The sequence below is a fragment of the Cryptomeria japonica genome, chromosome 3, assembly GCF_030272615.1.
Source record: "Cryptomeria japonica chromosome 3, Sugi_1.0, whole genome shotgun sequence".
NCBI lineage: Eukaryota > Viridiplantae > Streptophyta > Pinopsida > Cupressales > Cupressaceae > Cryptomeria > Cryptomeria japonica.
The window spans coordinates 983,292,772-983,313,624 of NC_081407.1; positions in this window are offsets into that span (position 1 = coordinate 983,292,772).

The window sequence follows — 20,853 nt, forward strand, 5'->3', positions numbered from 1 at the left end:
AAATATTTTGAAAATTATTTTTGGGATCCGTACCTTCTGTCCAGTCAGCTTCTGCCCAGTCAGCAGCGCACAGTCAACACCTAGTCAGCATTTTCTTTGGAAATTTTTAGATCCCTCTCCGTTGAGCAGTTTGGATTTTTGGGTCAACTTTGGAGGCCCATAACTTGCTCAATTTTGCTCCTTTTTTGGTGCATTTTTATTTTTATTTGGGCTAATTGTTCGTGCTCTTCGCAGTGGTATTGTTATTTTCTGGTTTTGGTGCATAGGTTTTTTAGAATTTTCAGATTCTCTCAACTGTACCTATTCAATCCTCAATTCTGCAACTTCAAAGGTCTCGTTTGAGCTAATACGACCTCCTTTTCAGGTGCCATTTTTTTGAAAGTGCATGTTTTTTCATCTACTTTCATAATCTATGATCAGATTTCAGAGATTTTAAGTAGAAATTGTACTTTCAGATATTGGTCTTATTTGACCTATTTGGTACTTGTAAATTGCTTGGATCTTAGTTTAGATCACTTGCATTATTAGTTTGAGTCTCTTTTGTCCTTATTGAGTCAGTTGTAAAATTGAAATTAGAAGCCCACTTTGCCATTTTTTGCAAGTGGCCCATTGTATACGCACTAAGTATAAAGTGCCAAATCATCACTTTTGGGGGCGTTCCTTGATTGAGTGAATTTGGGAGGGTGTCTTGTGTGATTGTGCCTCTCTTTCGTTGTGCTCTTTCATTTTGTTGATATGAGTCCTCATAAATTTCCACCTTTAACTCCATATAATTATGCATCATGGAAAATTAAAGTATGGAGCAAATTAATGGAAAAAGGTCTCACGCATTACATAGATGGAACAATAGCAGCACCACCTGATCCTAAGGCTGATCCTAATGCTCAGTTAGAATGGCTCACTAAGAATTGCATGGCTCTTGGAACTTTGCACAAGTATGTGTCAGATGACCTCATCTTTCATATTGAAAAGTGTACTACAATCAAAGATGCTTGGGATATGTTTCAGAAATTGTATGGTCAAGTTGATGAAATCAGAGGTTATAAGATTGACAATGAGCTCACCAACTTGGATCCCAAGAGTTTTGATACAATCCAAGATTATGTCACCAAAGCAAATGAGCTAAGAGCAAAGCTTAAGGATTGTGGAATTGACAAAAAGGATGCTCAGTTGATATTCAACTTGTTGAACAAGCTTGCACCAAAATATGTAGCATTTGTGTCTAGCTTCCAAACTCATCATTTGACAGTGGGGAGTTCCTATTGTTAGGGTTTCAAGCAGATCCGAAGCAAATATGAGCTAACAATTATATGCAGATTTAAATACAAAAGATAAAGGAATAAAATAGGACACAGATAACACAGAGATTTAACGTGGTTCACCCAAAATGGGTTACGTCCACCATACACAGTCGTCCAATCTTTCTTATTATCCAACAAAAATACTACATCCACCTTACCATGCCTTAAGCATCCCAGCCGCTTATAACATGCATTTTTAGGGCAACAAACAAAGTCAGCCTTTTTAGGGTTTTATTACAATGTTGGTTTTCATCAACAAAAATGGCAAAAAAAATTTCTCGGGGGCTACTACCCCTGAACCCCCGTAGCGGGCTTCGCCCCCGAACCCCCGCTCGGGGCCCGTCCCAACCCCGAACCCCGACAAGGATACATGCTGAGTGTACAGTACTTTGCTGATCAGTCGCCACATATCAACACCTATGTTATGCCTTCATTTGATGCTTTCAGAAAAATGTTGATATTGGAACAATCTAAGTTGTTGAACATGGGATTTCTCAAGTCCTCAAAGTCCAAGGCTTTGGTGGCCAATCAAGGGAATCAAGGAAGTCAAGGCAAAGAATCCAACAAGAAGAAGAAGCAATCTAAGTCACAACCACAACAGGAAAAAGGACAATTATCCTCTCCATCACAAGGTGATTTTTCATCCTCTTCCAAGAAGGGGACACCACCTAAGAAGGATAAGCAAACTTGTGCATATTGCAAGAAGTATGGTCATGATGAGCATCGATGCCACACAAAGCAAGTTGATGAGTTAACTAATCTTCTTATGAAAAGAAAACATCAACTTGCCATCCACCTACACAAAGAAGGATTCATCTCCTTCCTCTTCCTCACAGTCTAAGGGAAAAGGGCAAGCATTTGTGGTTACAACAAGTTCTTCACAATAGTGGATACTTGACTCAGGTGCCTCATATCACATGGGTTCTATAAAGGAGCAATTTTCTTCATTGGAGCCATCTAAGGTACCTTATATTTACATAGGTGATGATACACAAGTAGAGGTTGAAGGGAAAGGTTCAGTTGACATGGATGATGGAACATTTGAGAATGTTCTCTATGTTCCTAACTTGTCTACCAACCTTCTCTCTATCTACCAAATCACTCACTATGGGAATGGGAAAAAGGTTGAGTTTACACCAGATTCAGTTGTGGTAAAGGAACTTGATGATGATGCCTTGGTAGCAGTGGGACAAGTCAATGACAACTCAAGGCTTTATTCATTCTCCCACTTTATGCCAAGTTCACCTTCTAGGGCCTTGCTTACTCATTCAAATTCTAAAAGTAAGCTATGGCATGAGCAATTTGGTCACCTCAACTACCACTATCTTCAACAGCTCAACACTAAAGACATGGTCACAGGTCTACCTTGAATCAATTTTTTAGAGGGTGTATGTTCAGGGTGTTCCATGGGCAAGCATCTCGAAGAGAAGTTTGATAAGGGGAAAGCTTGGAGAGCTTTGGAAGTTCTTCAACTTGTTCATAGCGATGTAGCAAGTCCATTTCCAACACCTTCATTTAGCAAGGCCTGCTATGTCCTCACCTTCATTGATGACTACTCCCACTTCACTTGGGTCTACTTTCTTATTCATAAGAGTGAAGTATTTGACAGATTTCAAGACTTCAAGACTCGTGTGGAGAAGAAATCTGAGAAAGTGGTGAAGATTCTTCACATAGATAATGGAAGGGAATATGTGAACAAAAGACTTAAGGATTTTTGTACATTTGAGGGGATTGATCTTCAGCATTTTGTCGCATACACTCCACAGCAGATCGGAGTTGCAGAATGCAAGAATAGAACTCTCAAAGAAATGGCTAGCTGTATGATTCATGCACGTTCTCTTGATCCCAATTTTTGGGCCGAGGCTATCAGTTGTGCCACACACATCCAGAATTGGGTTCCTCACAAAGCTTTGCAAGGTATTACTCCTTTTGAGGCTTGGGCTGGTAGGAAACCGATTGTGAGACATTTCAAAGTCTTTTGGTGTCCAGCATGGGCTTGCATACCTCCACAGAAACGCAAGGTATTGGAACCTCAAAGTCAGCCCTGCATATTTGTTGGATATCCTGAGGGTGTTAAGGCATATAGATTGATGGACCCTGAGACACATGAGGTGTTCATTGAGAGGAGTGTTCACTTTGAGGAAATCTCTCCTAGCTTAGCCTCTCTACCTCCTCCACCTTACTCCATTGTGGATAGTGATGTTAGTGATTCAGATGATGAGACTCCTTCAACTCTAACTCATAGGGTTACACCTCCACAGGGTCCACTTGCAGTTGAGGACCCTCATTCTCCACCTCCACCTAGACCTCGTTGGGCTCGATAGATACTTGAGTCTGCGGGTTCTCTTGTTGGGGATCCTTTAGATACACGGAGAACTCGATCACAACATCAGGATCTTCCACATGCATTCATTGCTACCGCTTCCTATCCACAGACATTTTGGGAAGCATCAGAGGTTCCTGAGTGGGACCAAGCTATGGAGGAAGAGTATAGTTCCTTGATGAGGAACAAATTTAGTCCATCTCCCTAAGGGGAAAAAGATGGTTTGATGTAAGTGGATCTATCAGACCAAGTATGCTGCGGATGGTAGTGTATCACGTATAAGGCTCGAGTTGTTGTGAAAGGTTTCTCTCAGGTTGCATGTGTTGACTATACTGAGACCTTTGCACCCATAACCAAGATGAACTCCATTCGCTTGACACTTGCTATTGTTGCACCTCATGGTTGGGTTGTAGATCAGATGGATGTGAAGAGTGCTTTTCTTCATGGTGATCTTGATGAGGAGATTTATATGGAGCAGCCACAGGGTTTCATCCAAGATACTTCCTTGGTTTGCAGACTAAGGAAATCTCTCTATGGCCTTAAGCAGGCCCCCAGGGCTTGGTATGCCAAGATGGATTCCTTTCTTCTCTCAGCAGGGTTCACTAGGTCTCATTTCGATCTAAATGTCTACATTTTGTGACAGGATGACTCTCACTTGATACTTGTGCTCTATGTTGATGATTTGATCATTACAGGGAGTACCACATCCATCATTAGCATGGTCAAATCTGCTTTGCATGACAAATTTTCTATGACTGACTTGGGTCTTTTGCACTAATTTCTTGGGATAGAGATTTCACAGTCACCTTCCAGGATTACACTATTGCAGCCCAAGTATTCTCTTGATCTACTTGCATGCTTTCATATGGCTGATTGTAAGCCTGCACTGACTCCCTTTCTTTCAAGAGTCAAGCTTGAGGCTCAGTGTTCTTCTCCACCAGTTGATGCCACTTTGTATCATCAGCTTGTGGGTAGTCTCATCTACTTGACCCATACACGCCCTAATAATTCATTTATAGTTGGCATGGTTTCTCGCTTCATGCAAGAACCACATGAGCTTCATTGGAAATCCGCCAAACGCATCCTTCATTACATCCAGGGTACACATCAGTATGGGATTCACTATGCAGCAGGCATAGGACTTCACTTGGTTGGTTACACAGACTCCGATTGGGCTGGCGAGCTTGATGATCGTAAGTCTACTTCCGGTTATAGTTTTCACCTTGGTTCAGGCCCCATTTGTTGGCAGAGCAAGAAGCAACATGCTATTGCTCTTTCTTTGATTGAGGCTGAGTATCAAGGCGTTGTTAATGCAGCGACTGAGACCATTTGGCTCTAGCAAATTCTCACAGAGTTTGGGTTCACCACTCCACAGCTAACAGTTCTACATTGCGACAATCAGAGTGCTATTGCAATCTCAAAGAACCCCATCCAGCACCAGTGAACCAAACACATCGAGATTCATATGCACTATATCCAAGAGTTTATTTAGGAGTAGGTCATTGATTTGTAGTATTGTCCTACAACGGAGCAGGTTGCTGACATATTCACCAAGCCTTTCACCGAGAGTAAGTTCCAGCAGTTGCGAGCTCTCTTGGGGGTGCGAGATGTGTCATTAGGGGGGGTCAGCTGACTTCTCCTTCCTCTCTTATGGGGGGAGATTTTTCCTCTTTGAGGTTTTGTCCTTCTTCTTTGAGAGTCTTTTCTACATTCATCTCTCTTTTGGGGGGGAGTTTTTTCCCACTGAGTTTTCTCCTTTTCTCCATTTGTGAGAGATTGCATTGCATGGTTTTGCTTGCATTTGCATATTGTACATGGGTACCTATCATGGCCTAGTAGCCGGGACCCATATTGCATTGTTGACTTGAGTCTTCATTCCCCTAAGTTGCACTTAAGGGGGGGTGTTGGTGTAAATAAATATTCATTATGGATATTATTACACTTTACTTAAGTTAACTTAGGATAATGCATCTCTTCATAGTTTGGATTTGAGACACTTAGGGAAGTGTGCACATAGGGATAGAGTTTGTAGGAGAAATTCCACCTTTTGTGGTCTTGTTTTGTTGTTACACTCCACATTTGGTGGGTAATCCACCTCTTATGGAATATTATATTATTTCTCCTACCTACCCCTAGTATTTCTTACCTGCCCTTGTTTCTCATTGAGCCACTTGTCATGATTGTGTGCTCGTACATCCATATGGCCTTGCCTATATAAGAAGGCCTATATTCATTGTATTGGTGAATCCATTTGATCATTTTCATATTGATGAGAATACAGTTTGTTCTTGTCATTCTTTTGTCTCTATTTTTATACTTTTCATTGTGCCCTTGATCCTAAAATCAATTGTTGGTTGATGAGAATTTTAGACATTATAAACTAAGTTCTAGGACTAACCTATTTAGATCCTAAAATCAATTGTTGGTTATTGGAGATTAATTTTTATCTTCGTCAAATTAAGGGGCCAAATTAATTTATTAGTTAAGATCGAAGAGATAATAATTAAGTTATTTAGTAAACCACAATTTAATTCTATTTAAGTTATTTCTGCTTAATTGAGTTAGTGGTTAGAGATAGCTCACACATAGTTAAGACAAAAATTGCTTAGTGCATTTCATATTCACAAAATTAATAGAAGCCCTAATTAAGTGATCTAGTTAAGTATTAATAGGCACATCTTTAATGAAAGGGACTTTTGAGTGAATTTATTATTACCCTTATAGAATTTATTCGATCCACTGGATAACAAGAGTAATCGTATTTGTTATGATAGTATTCAATATCATTTAAGAATTTGCCTATAACAACTTGTTAAGATGTATCAACTCTTTAAGCAATGGTTACATGTAATTTAGTGTTTAAAAAAATATATATTTGGTTGTGTTTTGCCCAAAAGTTTGGGCATGACAGCTTATCCAATCGACAGCGTACGTTCATCATAGAACTGCCGATTTGACCTTGAAGACATAAACGTGCCTTCATAACATGAACGCGCTTACATATTGCACAAACACACCTGCTCTGTACAGATGCACTTGAAATACACAGACGTGCCTCTACCCTGCACAGACATGCCTATCCTGCATAGACGTGTCCACATTTCACAAATGCGCCTGCACAACGCAGATGCGCTCGCATCTAGCACAGATGCTTTTCCCAGCATAAATGCGCTTGGCACCAACACAGACGTGCCTCGACATTTTTGATATTTTTCTAGACATACCTAATGCACATTTATTGTGCTACCTAGCATGCATTAATGCCAACATTTATTGTGACAAAGTACAAAGAGGTTTTGTGGTACTCACTGGCTCTCCTGCGTCGGTTGGCCTCTGAAATCGGCGAACATGATTGAATCTATGCACCAATGCCATCACTGTTAACTATTGCTGCTCTATTCTCTCTTTGCACTCTGATCTCTTGGATGTGTGGATGGCAATGAGGATGTATTCCCCTCATGGTCTATTTTATAGACTTCCCTAGCCCTACGCCTAGCCCTACCCCTAGTCTCCCGAGTCAGTCTTCTTTATCTCGTGACTCTGTCACTCTATCCAGTCAGTCCATTCTAGCCTTTCTTTCTTATCGAAAGATTGTCTGCGATCTTTCCAGACATTTTCATCTAATCTCTCAAGGGGGCATATCATTCCCATCTTGGGGCAACTTTGTATCAGTTCATATTATCTTCTTTGAAACAACACAACAAGCTGCATTGTCTCAAAGAGGGGCAAAATGTAGACACCTAAAATTGTCTTGTCTAATTAAATAAATATCTTTATTTATTTAATTATTTTAGCCTAATTCTTCTATTAATTAAATAAATCCTTATTTATTTAATTAATTCATTTATCCTCTTCTAGCCTTATTTCTCATTTAAATAAATACATTTATTTATTTAAATTATCCTTTTCCTAAATTAATTAAATATCTTATTTATTTAATCGATTCCACTTTCTCTATTAATTAAATAAATCTTTATTTATTTAATTAATTAATTAGCCTTTTCTACCTATGACATATGTCATTCATCTCTTAATTCATACACTACCTACCCTCTCATTATTTTCTTATTTTCTTTACCTACCCTCTAATCATAGCCGACCATTTATCTTTTACACCTCTCAATCTTATCCCTCCATTTCATATAGTGTCTTCTATATAAGGAGATGCTTCCTTCATTATCAAACCCTAACTCAATTGCGCACTCAACTACACTACACCTTTTACACTTTCATATGTGATCCTACTTGCAACCACATTTCCATTCTTTGTTGAGCTCTTGTGCATACATAAAATCTAAGAGCAAATATATCAAGCAAGATCAATGGAGATAGGAAGAGTGGAGATCCAAACCCTATTGGACATGTGATAGTATAATCTTTATGATTTCATTTGATTTGCATTGTCTTAGGTAAGCTTTATATGTTATGGTGGATCTTTGTTGTTGTTAGGCTAGGGTTTTGTGGTTGAATCCATTTAGCCTTTCAATATTGTCATTGTTGTTATCCATTTTCACCGTATACACTAATAAGATGCAGGAAGAATTTGAAATGTCTATGATTGGGGAGATAAAATGCTTTTCAGGATTGCAGATTTCACAGACTGATAAAGGTATATTCATATGTCAAACAAAATACTTGATGGAACTACTGAAGAAATTTGGTATGAAAAACTCTAAACTGTATGTATTGTTTCAAGATTTCAAAGTAATCCTAAAGAAAATCATGAATCAACAGTGAAAAGGATTTTTCAGTATCTACAAGGCATGACAAATCTTGGTTTATGATATCCTAAAGATGAAAATTTTGATTTATGTGCATACACCGATGCAAATTGGGTAGGAGATGTAGATGATAGAAAAAGCACCACTGGCAGAGCATTCTTTCTTGGTAGCAAATTGATTTCATGGTTGACCAAGAAACAAAGTTGCACATCATTATCAACAGCGGAATCAAAATATATTGTAGTAGCAACTAATTGTACTCAGGTATTATGGATTAAGAAAATGTTGAAGGACATAAAGGTAAAATGCAAAGAACCTATAATCATTTATTTGGATAATTCAGTAGCAATTGATATATCAAAGATTCTCGTATTTCACTATAAGACTATACATGTTTCTATCAAATATAATTTTCTGAAAGAGAATGTTGAAGCAAAAGAAGTGAGACTGGTTTATGTGAATACTAAAGAACAGATTGTAGATATCTTTACTAAGCCTTTGCCTAAGGAAGCCTTTGAATATCTCAGAGAGCAACTTGGGGTAATACCCTCACCAGTATAGACTTAGACAGTTGAAGATTGGCATCAAACTGGCAGAAATTAATAGAGAAACCTTTTTCCGACTTTGATGGAGGAGAGCTACTTCTTAGGGGGAGTAGTTGGTTATAACAATTGGTTATTATAATTGTTTATATGAGTTGGTTTTATGTTCTGGTATTTTTATTGCTTTGGCATTTGATTTCAAAGGGGGAGAGATACCTGTGGAAAAACATTATCCTTCGGGAGAGATATACATTTGTATTTTGATTTCTGGTATTGATCTATTCTAGAGATTGTTGGTTTTTCGTTTTTGGCATTTTGCTTTGGCACTTAGGTGTTTTTCCATCTAGTGTTGCCATCAATGCCAAAGGGGGAGATTGTTGGTATTATGGATGTGTTGCATTACTTTTGTCATTGATGTCAACACTTATCCTTCTGGAGATCTATGGTTATGTTGAACTGGCACATTGTGTTCACTGGAAAGTTCAGTGACTTATGCATAGTCACCGATATATTGTTCACCGACATGTTATATTGTTCACCGGCACTGATGATGACTTGTTATCATCTAGAGATTACTTGTTTATATCAAAGACATGGTTCAGATACTTGGTTTTGGTGTTTTGGTTATTGGTCTAATTGGGTTGACATATTTGCTGTTACCAGCAAATTGGTCTAGGTTATGGACCGGTATGCATTATCTATTCCAGATTAGCACGACACATTATGGAGATGATTTATTGATTGAATATTGTTGTAAATGTATTGAGCTGACATGATTCATCACATCTTGACTTATTTGTAATTGATTTAATTGTAATATCCTTAGTGATCCGACCTACACATTTGGTCTTAGGTTTTGGTATATATGTAAGATCTCATTTGTGAGATGGTATGTGATGGTATATGGTATGTAAGGTTATGGTATTGTAACATGGTATGTGCGAATATTGAAGATCATATGAGCAGACCATAGAGAAGGTTCAAGGAAGGTTTGAAGGTGATTATCAGAGCTTAACCGGTACTAAATCCATCATTGGAGATGCTATTTTGAGCAGTACATTATTCTAGGATTTAACCATCCTACTGTAGTCATTGTGACTCTCATTTGAGCAGTGTGATCTAGGCGGTTGGCCTTTTTGCATGTGCGGACCCCATTTGTATACACATACAATCTGCAGTAGTATCATCTGATTGTGGGTAAGGTTTCCCACTATGGTTTTTCCCCTTATAGGGTTTCCATGTTAAAATCTCTGTGTTATGAGTTGTTGATGTTGTTTCTCTTTCTGTTTTATGCATTAAGTTTTATCGGTATTAATATTAACTGCAAATCTGTTAACTGGTATTAAGTTTGGTTTACCGGTATTAAGTATCATGTTTGATTAAGTTATATATGGGTTGAAATTAATAGACAATTGATTCACACCCCCCCCTCTCAGTTGCCTCTCGGGTCCTAACATCAATGTGACACAAGGGGACGATTCCTTCAACAACTTTGTTCCTCCTTTAAGTGTCCCTTTTTCTACCCAATCATCACCTATGCCTACTTATCATAATGTCCCATAACCTTATTCTCAATCCATGCCTTCTTTCAATAACATCACACCACCTTCTCAGTCAACTATGTCTAATATTCATTCTTCTACCAAAATGACAATTAACAATCTTGCCCAAACCATGTCTTCCTTACAACAAGAAATTGCTTCTATGAGTTAATCTAAGTTTAGTGTGCCCACCTTTGATGTTGTGAGCCCACTTTCTCTTGATATTGTTAAAGTTGTGCCACCTAAACTTGCTGAGATCCCTCAATTGGAACTCTATAATGGAAAAGGTGATCCTCTTACACATGTCAAAACATTTCAAACCTTGTGTACTGATTTGGCTTATGATCAACGATTGCTTGCAAAATTGTTTACAAGAACATTAAGAGATAAAGATTTACAATGGTATTGCTCTTTGCCTTCTTATTCCATCACTTCTTTTCAACAACTAGCAAATTCATTCATCCAACAATTTCAAAACAACATTGGTCCTAAAATCACTTTGACTAATTTAATGCATTATAAACAAGGTGTAAAAGAAAAAGTGATTGGTTTCATTGGTAGATATAAGCATTTGTGCACTCAAATTTATTTTCATGTACCTGATAATGATATTCAAAGAATTTTCATCTCTAATTTACAAAAAGATATCAGGGAAAAGCTTCTTTTGTCTAAGTTTACTTCCTTTCCACAATTGTGCACAACACTCCACAATTATCAACTAGCTGTGAGTCAAATGGAGCAATCCACTCCTATGGCTCCGAGTGATAAGGGGGAGAGTGTTCAACAACTATTTGCAAAGTTCAAACCAACAAATTGCTTCATCAAGTTCAATGATACAATCAACAACCACAATGTGAATGCTACAACAGGTGTGCCTTCTATTTCTAAATTTTTCCAAAGAGAAAGATAGTTTACTTCCTTGAATGAATCTTTCCATAGTATTATGTCTTAGTTGTTGCACATAAATGTTATCAAACTTCCCCCTATAAAAAAAATTGATCCTTCTAAACTTGCATCCCCTTATTTTGATAACAATTCCTTTTGTCAAATTCATCGTCAACCTGGTCATGATACTGAGAAATGTTTTGCATTGAAGAATAAGACTCAAGACTTGATTGATAATAATACTATATCTATGGCAGGTGTGAAGGATAAAGGGAATAAATCTATAGCTCCTCCTAATCAAAATCTTAAGATTTTCACCAATCCCTTGCCTTCTTATACCTCTAACATTATTGAGATTGTGCCTAATTCTTTCTCTTCTGAAGAATTCACCTCTATGGATCCAAACTTGGTTAATATGGTAGAAACACAAGATATGCCTAAGGATCCTTGTATTACATTTGACCCTAGCAAGACCATTAGAGCACTCGATGGCCCTTTATACATAGTTGCGAAGGTTAAGGATATCCCTTTCCGTGGTACTCTTATTTATCCCTCCTGCATGGTTAATGCCATAACTGAAGAGTATCTTTTCACTTTACGATTGCATAAACTAATATATGATGCTTCTAATGCGGTTGTGAAGTTATTTGATGGCTTATCTTGTCCTACCATTGGTTCTATCACTTTTCTTGTTGAAGTTCATACTAAATCTATGGATGTTGACTTTGTTATCATACCCTCTTATGAGCAATTCCCTGTGAAGTTGGGCTATCATTGGCTATCTTCCATGAAGGCTATTGCTTCTCCAATCCACAAATGTGAAATTTCCTCACAATGGAGAAATCATAACCATGAACCATAGCTTATTTCATCCATCCGACAGAAGCCTTGGTGTTCCTATTGATTTCTTTTGGCCCAAGCAATTTCAATCTCTTCCGTCAAGGAGAAACGCTCTTTTTCAATCTTATCAAAAATGGAAGAAAGATATGTTATTATTCTTAAGTCAACCTATATCTCCAACACTTGAAATTCCTATTATTCTTCAAGATGAGGTTCTTCCCCTTATGGATAGAACTAATCTCCCTCCTAAAAAATATTGTCAACCTATTCCTATGGATGTGACTTTACCTTCTCTTAAGGAGAACAACAATATTCTTCCTAACATTAGACCTATGCCTCCTCCTCATGATGGACTTGGTTTCCTTCCTACACCTAATATTCCTCCTTTCTATGGCATGGCTCCACCTTGTTCCTCTTATCGAGAGAAGAGGCATGTTTCTCCTCTTGTTCAACCAAAAAGACCTCAACCTAAACCTTCAACTATCAGGGAGAGAAACATTCCTCCTTTTTCAAGTGTTCCTCCTCCTTCTCAGCCTTCCACTAAGACTCGATAGAATTGTTGTGCGAGAGAACATCAAAGAAGACATCATGTTAGAGCTCATGAAGCTATCCCTCAAAATACTCAATCTCCTCAGACTCCGACAGTTGACATGATTCCCTTTTCTCCCAAGAAAGATATTCAACCTACATATCCAAAACATAAGTTACATAGAACATGTGATGGTTTTACTCCTATTCATGTTCTTGCTCCTCTTTCTCTAAACTTTGATGAAGAAATGGGTAAAAATAATTATTCATAATGGAAATAAAACTCCTAATGCTTTTGATAGTGAGTATGAATATGTTGATATGGACAAGCATTTATCAGATGAGTTTTCACAAACCCTAATCCTAGCTCCTAGAATCGAACAAAGTGACTTACAACATGATCATAGTCCTTGTTTGGATCTTGTGATAGCTCCATCTGCTATGCTCGATGTCACTCCTCTAGCATGTTTCTCACCTTTCCGAAATAGTGATCAGCAAGATCGAGGGGCAGATGTCATGCTAGATTCGCAATATTAGCACTACATATCTTTTCTCTCTCTCCTTCCTTGATCTTTTCTGACAATTCTTCTATGTGTATCCCTATTCTTCTATTATCCCCTTAATGTCTACTTGGGGATGATGCAAAGCATTGAGATCTTTTCTTGGTCTCTTTTATGTTGACTCAAAAGACATCCTCTCTTCCCTTTCTTCTTAGGTAGTGTCCTTCTTTGGGGAATGACGATTATTATATGCATATACATACATGATATATATGAGTTATAATACAACATATTGACCCCGAGGAAAATGACACTACCTGATGTTTTGTATTCATTATCCTTGGGTTTATTCCTCGATTAGGGGCTAAATCCTTTCTATAACGTGGTCCCTACTTCTCTCTCTCTTGGGTGTATCCTACCTTAAAGAAATCCCTCCCAATAAACCACGTGCGATCGCTTTAATGTGGGGGCATACACTCCACTCATATTTTCCTTCTTGATTCTTAGAATTACTTAGTGAACTTTGTTTTTCTTTGTAATCTTTGGTATCCTTTCTTTCATGACTCATAGTGAAGGGAACTTTGCTACTTGTAGTCATGGTTCTCCCCATCTCGATCTTCCCTTTTAATTTTTCAATCAAATTCATAAGATCCTAAGTCCACTGGGGGCTTGGTGCATCTTGCCTCCTTGATGTGGTAAAATTCTTTCAAACTTGTTTGCTTGTACTTTACCGACAGTATTGGCATACACTTATACTCCTGCTAAAGTGGGGGCTAAATGTAGTGTCATAAAATTGCAACCCTAGCAATTTTCAACTAGCTTGATCAGAGATCGAAGATTTCTCAACCATCAGAATCAGCTTCTCCCTTGGCCTCCACACCACCTCTCTGCACTCTTCCCAAGAGAAAGGGGTAGGAAAGAGGCATGGCGCCACTATCCCCCTTGGATAGGGGTGTGGCACCACTGTCCCCCTTGGATAGGGGCATGGAACCACTATCCCTGTTGGATAGGGGCGTGGCACCCTTTTCCTCCCAGGACAGGGGCATGTCACCCCCGTCCTTACCCTATTTTAAGGTAGGACCCTTCCTAGGATTGCATACAAGGTTGTGCAGTGAGTAGGAAAACTCCCCAGATGTCGGCCTATGACAAAAGTCAAATTTAGTAACATGTATTTAAGGGGAATTTGTCCTCTCATTCAGAAAAAAGAAGTTGGATAAGTTGGATTTGGTCAAGTTGCATAAGCGATCAAGCATTCAAGAGAATTCAAGCATTCAAGCATTCTTTTCTAGTATTGAGCATTCTCAAGTCTCCCTTCAAAGCTAGGTGTTGCATTCAAGTCAAGGATTCAACCATTGAAGAGGAGATTGATTCCAACATTTAATTCCACACAATAATTTCTAACAACATTGCTATCACAACCTCCCTTGAGGTGATTTACAATTCAGTCTTTCATTTACATCTACTTGCAAGTACTTTCTTTCATTACTTGGTTAATTCCATAATTGGGGTTTGACCTTAAGGCAAACCCCAAATCCCAACTCCATTTCCTCTCTTTTATGTGTGTAGGTTGTAGGTGCACAGTTGTACTTTTGGATTTGGGCTCCATTTACAGAGGTGGAAAAACCCTTTTCTTTTCACGGATTTTTCGGAGGAACGTGTACAATATTCCCGTCACGGTCTGGGCAACTTTTCCTCAAATTTGCAGGGCAACTTCATCTCGACATATTACTACCAAATCCAGGTGCATAGCTTCATCCCATGTTCTGATCTCAAGTTATAATCAGATCTTTGTCACTTTTGCACTATATTATTCAATCAATTTTTTTCCATTTCAAATAAGGAAGAAGGGATCAATTTATCATTCCCATTTCATTCAGAATTCTATCTTCATCTTTGGAAGTTGAATCTAGTGAATTCTCCTCTCCTCTTCCAATGTAACTAGGTGAAAAGTGGTTGAAGGGAAATCCATAGTGAAACTCTCATCTCTCCTTGGAGGGAAAGGGTATTTTTCCTCTTGATCTCTCATTCACTTTTCACCACATTACAACTTGATAGATATGTGCTTTGTCTTAGAGTAAAATATCGGATTCTTTGATATGTCTATAGTAGCAAAGTTATCATAGTGAATAACTATCGGTCTATTGCAATGCACTTTTATGTCCTTCAACATTTGCTTCATCCATTGAACCTGTGTATAGTCAGTAGCAGCAATTGTTGGGATCCAAGAACACTGAGAGGGGGGGGGGGGGGGGGTGAATCAGTGTTCTACCGGAATGAACAGATTTTAACTTTCTATATCATGCATATATAAACTGGTAAACAAATAAACATATAACAAGAAGAAAATAAATCATCCACATAAATGAACACCATAACGCACAAATTTTATATGTGGAAAACCTCAATGAGGAAAAACCACGGTGGGATTTGTGACCCACAATATCAGTTCACTAGCCATATGAAAAGATATTACATATAATAGGGACTTGCACTTGCAGAAAGGCACACTGCCTAGAGCATAATGCTCATCACTAAAGAGCCTCACTAACTATAAGCTTTTTGCAAAAGTAAATTACTGAAAAATGAACTCAAGAATGCATCTGCCTTGCCAAATAGAGTTTCGGCTCTGGTTCTACTCTGTATTGGTTCATAAACCCTGAACTACTACCAGTAACACTTATCCTCCAAGAATGCTTTCCAAGCTATCTACAGATCATTACATGATATAACATTCCCATACAAAATGATCTTCATACATACATTTCGCATCACACAGTTCTACTATATTCTTCTATATCCACACATATCATCTATCATATCTCTACAAAATAACCTAGCAAACTGACCTATATACCTATTAAAAATTGTAGACGTATAAAAATGACCATATTCCTAAATGAATATTTTGTGTTCATTCCTCTATTTTAGTTAAATCTAATTTAACTAAATCACCTACATTCCTCTATTTAATTAAGTAAATTATTCAATTTATTTAGTTAAATTCACTTAAGCCCTTTATGTCATTTAATTAAATAAATCATTTTATTTAATTAAAACCCTTCTTCTTGCCTTTTAATTAAATTTACATTTAATTAATAGTTTTGCCCAAATTGAATAAATCTAATTTATTCAATTTCCCAAATTGCAACCAAATTGAAATAAAGTAATTTATTTTAATTAATTCTATTTTACCCTCACCCACTTGCATTTTCCTACATCTCCCACTTGCATCCTAAACCCTATTCCTAATTTCTTCTAGAATCCATCTAATCCTAATCAATTAGCCTAAACTCATCCATTATCCCCTTTCCCTAAATTTGAGGAGGTCACTTCTCAAATTTGGAGTAAATTCTTCAAAAGGCATTAAAGCTTTTATCCATTCAACAAGCTAACTTGTTGAATACCCCAAATTTGGAAGGACTCTTACAAATTTGTCCCCGAAAGTCTTCCAAAACATTAATGGTTAACTAACCCTTAGTGGCATGGTTAGAGACTTTTTGACTAGCTTAACCTCCATCTAACCCAAGGGTCTCATCAAGCATTTATTGCTTTGACCATGGTTATTCCTTTAACCTTTGCACAAGAGTTTACCCCTTGGGTAAAAGCTTTATCCAATGGATAATCCTAACCTAACCTTAACCCTTACCTCCTAGGCTAACCATAAGGTCTTCTCAAGCATTTAATTCTTCTTACCTCTCCTCTCAACCAACCTTATGTTGATAATTGTCACCATTTCATTGGTGAAAATTGAAAACATGGATTGACAACTTTCAAACTTGACCCTTGATTAACTCTTTCAATCCTGACCATCCATTGCCCTATTTTCACTATAAATAGAGCTCTCATTCCTCCATTTTAAGCATCCATGCAAGCTTTTAGTATCTCATTTATGCTCAATTTTATTAACACATCTAGCTTCTCTTTGTAATAGGAATTAATCTAATAAGCATTTTAGACTATTTCCTTTATCATTAGCTTAACTCATAAACTAGTATATCATGTTAGGATAGTATTGCTACTAATCTTGTCATCTTATAAATCTAGTTTATTGCATTTGTAGAATAATGCATAGAAAGGATGCATTTTCATAACTAAATCAATCATAAGCATCCCTCATTCTTTCATTCATCATCCCTAAGCCACTTTGCTCAATGATCTGAGAGAAAAGACATTGGCTTGAGGGACCTTGTGAGATAGAGAACCATGGAACCAACCTTGGGAAGTTGAGTCATTCTTCATGACTCCATAACTTGCACCAAGAAGTAACGTGGGTGTGTGGACAAGCCTCTTTGAACTTCATTTATTTTACATTTTAAATTTCATCACCTCGCTTTTCCCACATACATTTTTGGTGCCCACTGTGGGGCTCTACCCCATTAATCAAATCGGTTTTTAAAAATAAACACTTGTGCAGGTACGCGAGAAACGGGAATCAGCGTGTAGGGAACATCCCTTAGTGCATCTAGTGGATCATTTAGCACATCTGGCTCACTATTTGTCACGTGGGACTCATTTCACAGCACGTGAAGATCATACTTTAGCGCATCATCCTCACTAACCTTTTCTTGTAGGTCTTGACGTGGAAGAATAACAACTTAGCACATCTGGAAAACAACTTAGTGCATCGGGTTTGTCTAATGGCGCATCCTAGCTATACAATAGCGCGTATAGTTTGTTCTGTAGCGCATCCCAGACAGAGGCAAAACCAAAAATTGTAACCAAATGTAAAAATTAGACTTGTTGAAGTCCACAAAAACCCACAGATTTTCTAACAATTTTAATTTGGTATTTTGCAGGGTTCTAACAAATTTCTTGTAGATAGGAGCTTAATTTTAGGATCATTAAATAATTTAAGTTTTAACTAACTTAGTTAAGTTAGTTAAGATATAAACTTTTTAGGATTCTTGTTAAAATTGAACTCACTTTTATTTTGGGCTTTAAAAAGAACCACAAAACAAATTTTCCCTGCTTTTCTTGGAGAGAAAATTTTTAAATTGGGTCTTAAAAAGAATAAATCAATTTTTTTTTTCAAGTTTTGCAAACAAATGGATTAAAAATAACTTCACCATCCTTTGGTGTATAAAAGGATCCATTTTAGGTTTTAGCAAAGTAAAGAACCACACAAAGTCCCAAAAGTCTTTTTGCAACTAAAGAGGGAAGATATTCCCCTTTCGATCGATTTCTTTTGTTGACAAAAATCGCGTTCATTTTGTTGACCAAGTTCTTTTTTTAGATCAAAAAATCATTGCCTTGAAAAGTTAAAAAGAACACCATGTTTTTGTGGAGCAACATCTCCATATAAGATTAGCAAATCATTGCTTTGAAGGGCTTCAAAAGAACTTGTGTGCTTTGTCTCAAAAGTGGAAGATATATGATCTCCCCTTAATTGGGTGATCAAAAAGCCAAACCACTCTTAAAGCTTTCTTTAATTCAAGCAATAAATCCTTTAGCAAGCCTGCCTTCCCGAGGGGTTGAAAAACTCTTAAAGTCATTTTTGGCCGGTGTGAAGGGAACGACCTAAGTGGGAAATGGCTTTGAAGCCAAGTGTTCCAACCCACTATAATCAAAAGTGGAAAGTGATAAAAGTCATTTTCAATGGTTGCGTGTAGCGATTAGCCTTCCCTTAGTATCCTTGAGATACGTAAAGCCTTTGTTCTAAAGGTTGGGAATCCTCCTGAGGGAGTTTATCACTAACAGCTGAACAGGAAGCTTGATTACGAACTAAGCATAGAAACTTTGAGCCAAGTCAATAACCAGACATTTGCAATATCATAGTGCAAGGGTGGGGAAGAATCTGTCCCCAAGATTGCTCACCATATATCTCCCAAGATAGCTACTCAATTGTGAAGCAATTCACTTTGGGTTAATTTCTAGCAGAAAGCAAAAAAATGGGCGCCCCCTAGGGGGTGACACGGCTATTTGAGCTGACGGAGTATCGAGACTAGTGGGCCATGATATTGCTTATGACCCTTGAATAGAGAGTCTGATTGAAATGCATGTTGTATCTAAACCTGTTGAAACATTGGGGATTTGAACACATCCTCGCAGAACATTCACTTATTGTTTAGATTAAGAAAGATGGTTGTCTCTTTGGTGTTGTGCTTTCATTTGTTATTTCAAAAAATCATCTATCAGCACTAAAAACAAGGCAAAATTCCAAAAATTGCAGAAAACAACCAAGTCAATATATTTCAGGGTAGTTTAGCGCGTAAGAGCAACCTCTTAGTGCGTAGGAACCATCTTTTAGCACATTAAATCTTCTCTTTAGCGCGTGAAGTCTTAACAGTAGCGCTTCACCAGAATCTAAAAGTAAGTAGTTGCAGTTAGTGCATTTTGAAAATAGTATAGCACGTTGAAGCATCAGCTTAGCGCATAGAGGTCAAACTTTAGCACGTAGGGTCTAACTGTTAGCACATAGGTGGTCCATATTGGCGCATAACCTTTTGAACAAAAGTTGAAGCAATATTAAATAGTATTAACCAGTTAGCACATATCAAGGGGCAATGTAGCGCGTGGGGTCTTTTCGCTAGCACATAGAGAAGTTTTTATAGCACATAGCGACTCTGTTCTAGCGCATAGTCAAAACCAGAAGAACAGGGGGCAAAACAGAGGTCAATTTTGAAAATTTAAGAAAACAATTTTGAAAACATTCCTTCATCAAACTGAACTTCATCAATCAGAAAACCAAAAACAAAGTATCAAAAGCTATTTCTACAAGCAAATTTCCATCAAGCAAAGTTGTCTGAAAATTTGAAACTAGTCATAAGATAAACATATCTCCTATCAAAATCGGGAAACATCATCACAAGTGGCAAACAGGTCCTTTAAATCAAACGGATTTTTATCTCAAACACACTTGTTTAAAACTTTAAGTTGTCAAATCGAGTTTCCATATTTGGAAAGCTCGTATTCCATATCATTTGATGCACTTTGTCATGAGGGGGCATCTAAACCTTCACTTTGATAAAGTAAGACTTAAGTTTTTGGAACAAGCTAAACTAAATCCAAGACAAATCAAAGGACACCATTGATCGCTTGTGCATGACTAATCCTCATATTTTGAGAAGAAAGAATATTTATCATAACACTAAGTTGAAGAAACAACAACCAAGTTCTTTGAAATTTGCCAAAAGAAATAAATTTTTATACGTCAATTGCCAACTCTTCAAATCTCATCACACATTCCTTTGTCATATATGCTTATATCTTCAAAACAAAACAAATGAATTTGACAAGGAACCCTTGAGGAGTAGGGCATTCTGTCAAAAATCAACATTCAGTCAATGCATAAATCAAGGAGGGAAGATCAATTTGTCCTTCTTTCCCGAAGAGTGCATCACTTATAACATGCCCCAATTTGAATCACCAACCCCTGAGCAAAACATTGAAGAAGAGTTCATTCCTTTTGTCATAGAAAGCTTCTACTAGATGCCCGCTGTTGCTCACTCTCAACGAAACAAACAAAGCAAAATGCAACCAGAATCCAGCATGAATCGGAGATTATCAAATCCTTTCAAGGGTCCGCATCTAGAGGCCACTGAAATTACTAAAGAACTTCTTCAAGAGTGCCAAGAAAGCGCTTCATTTCGAAGGCTTGTGGAAAGGCCCATGGAAAATGACAAAGAAAAATATCTGCTCATGCTCACAAGCAAAGGAGTTAAAATTCCTGAAG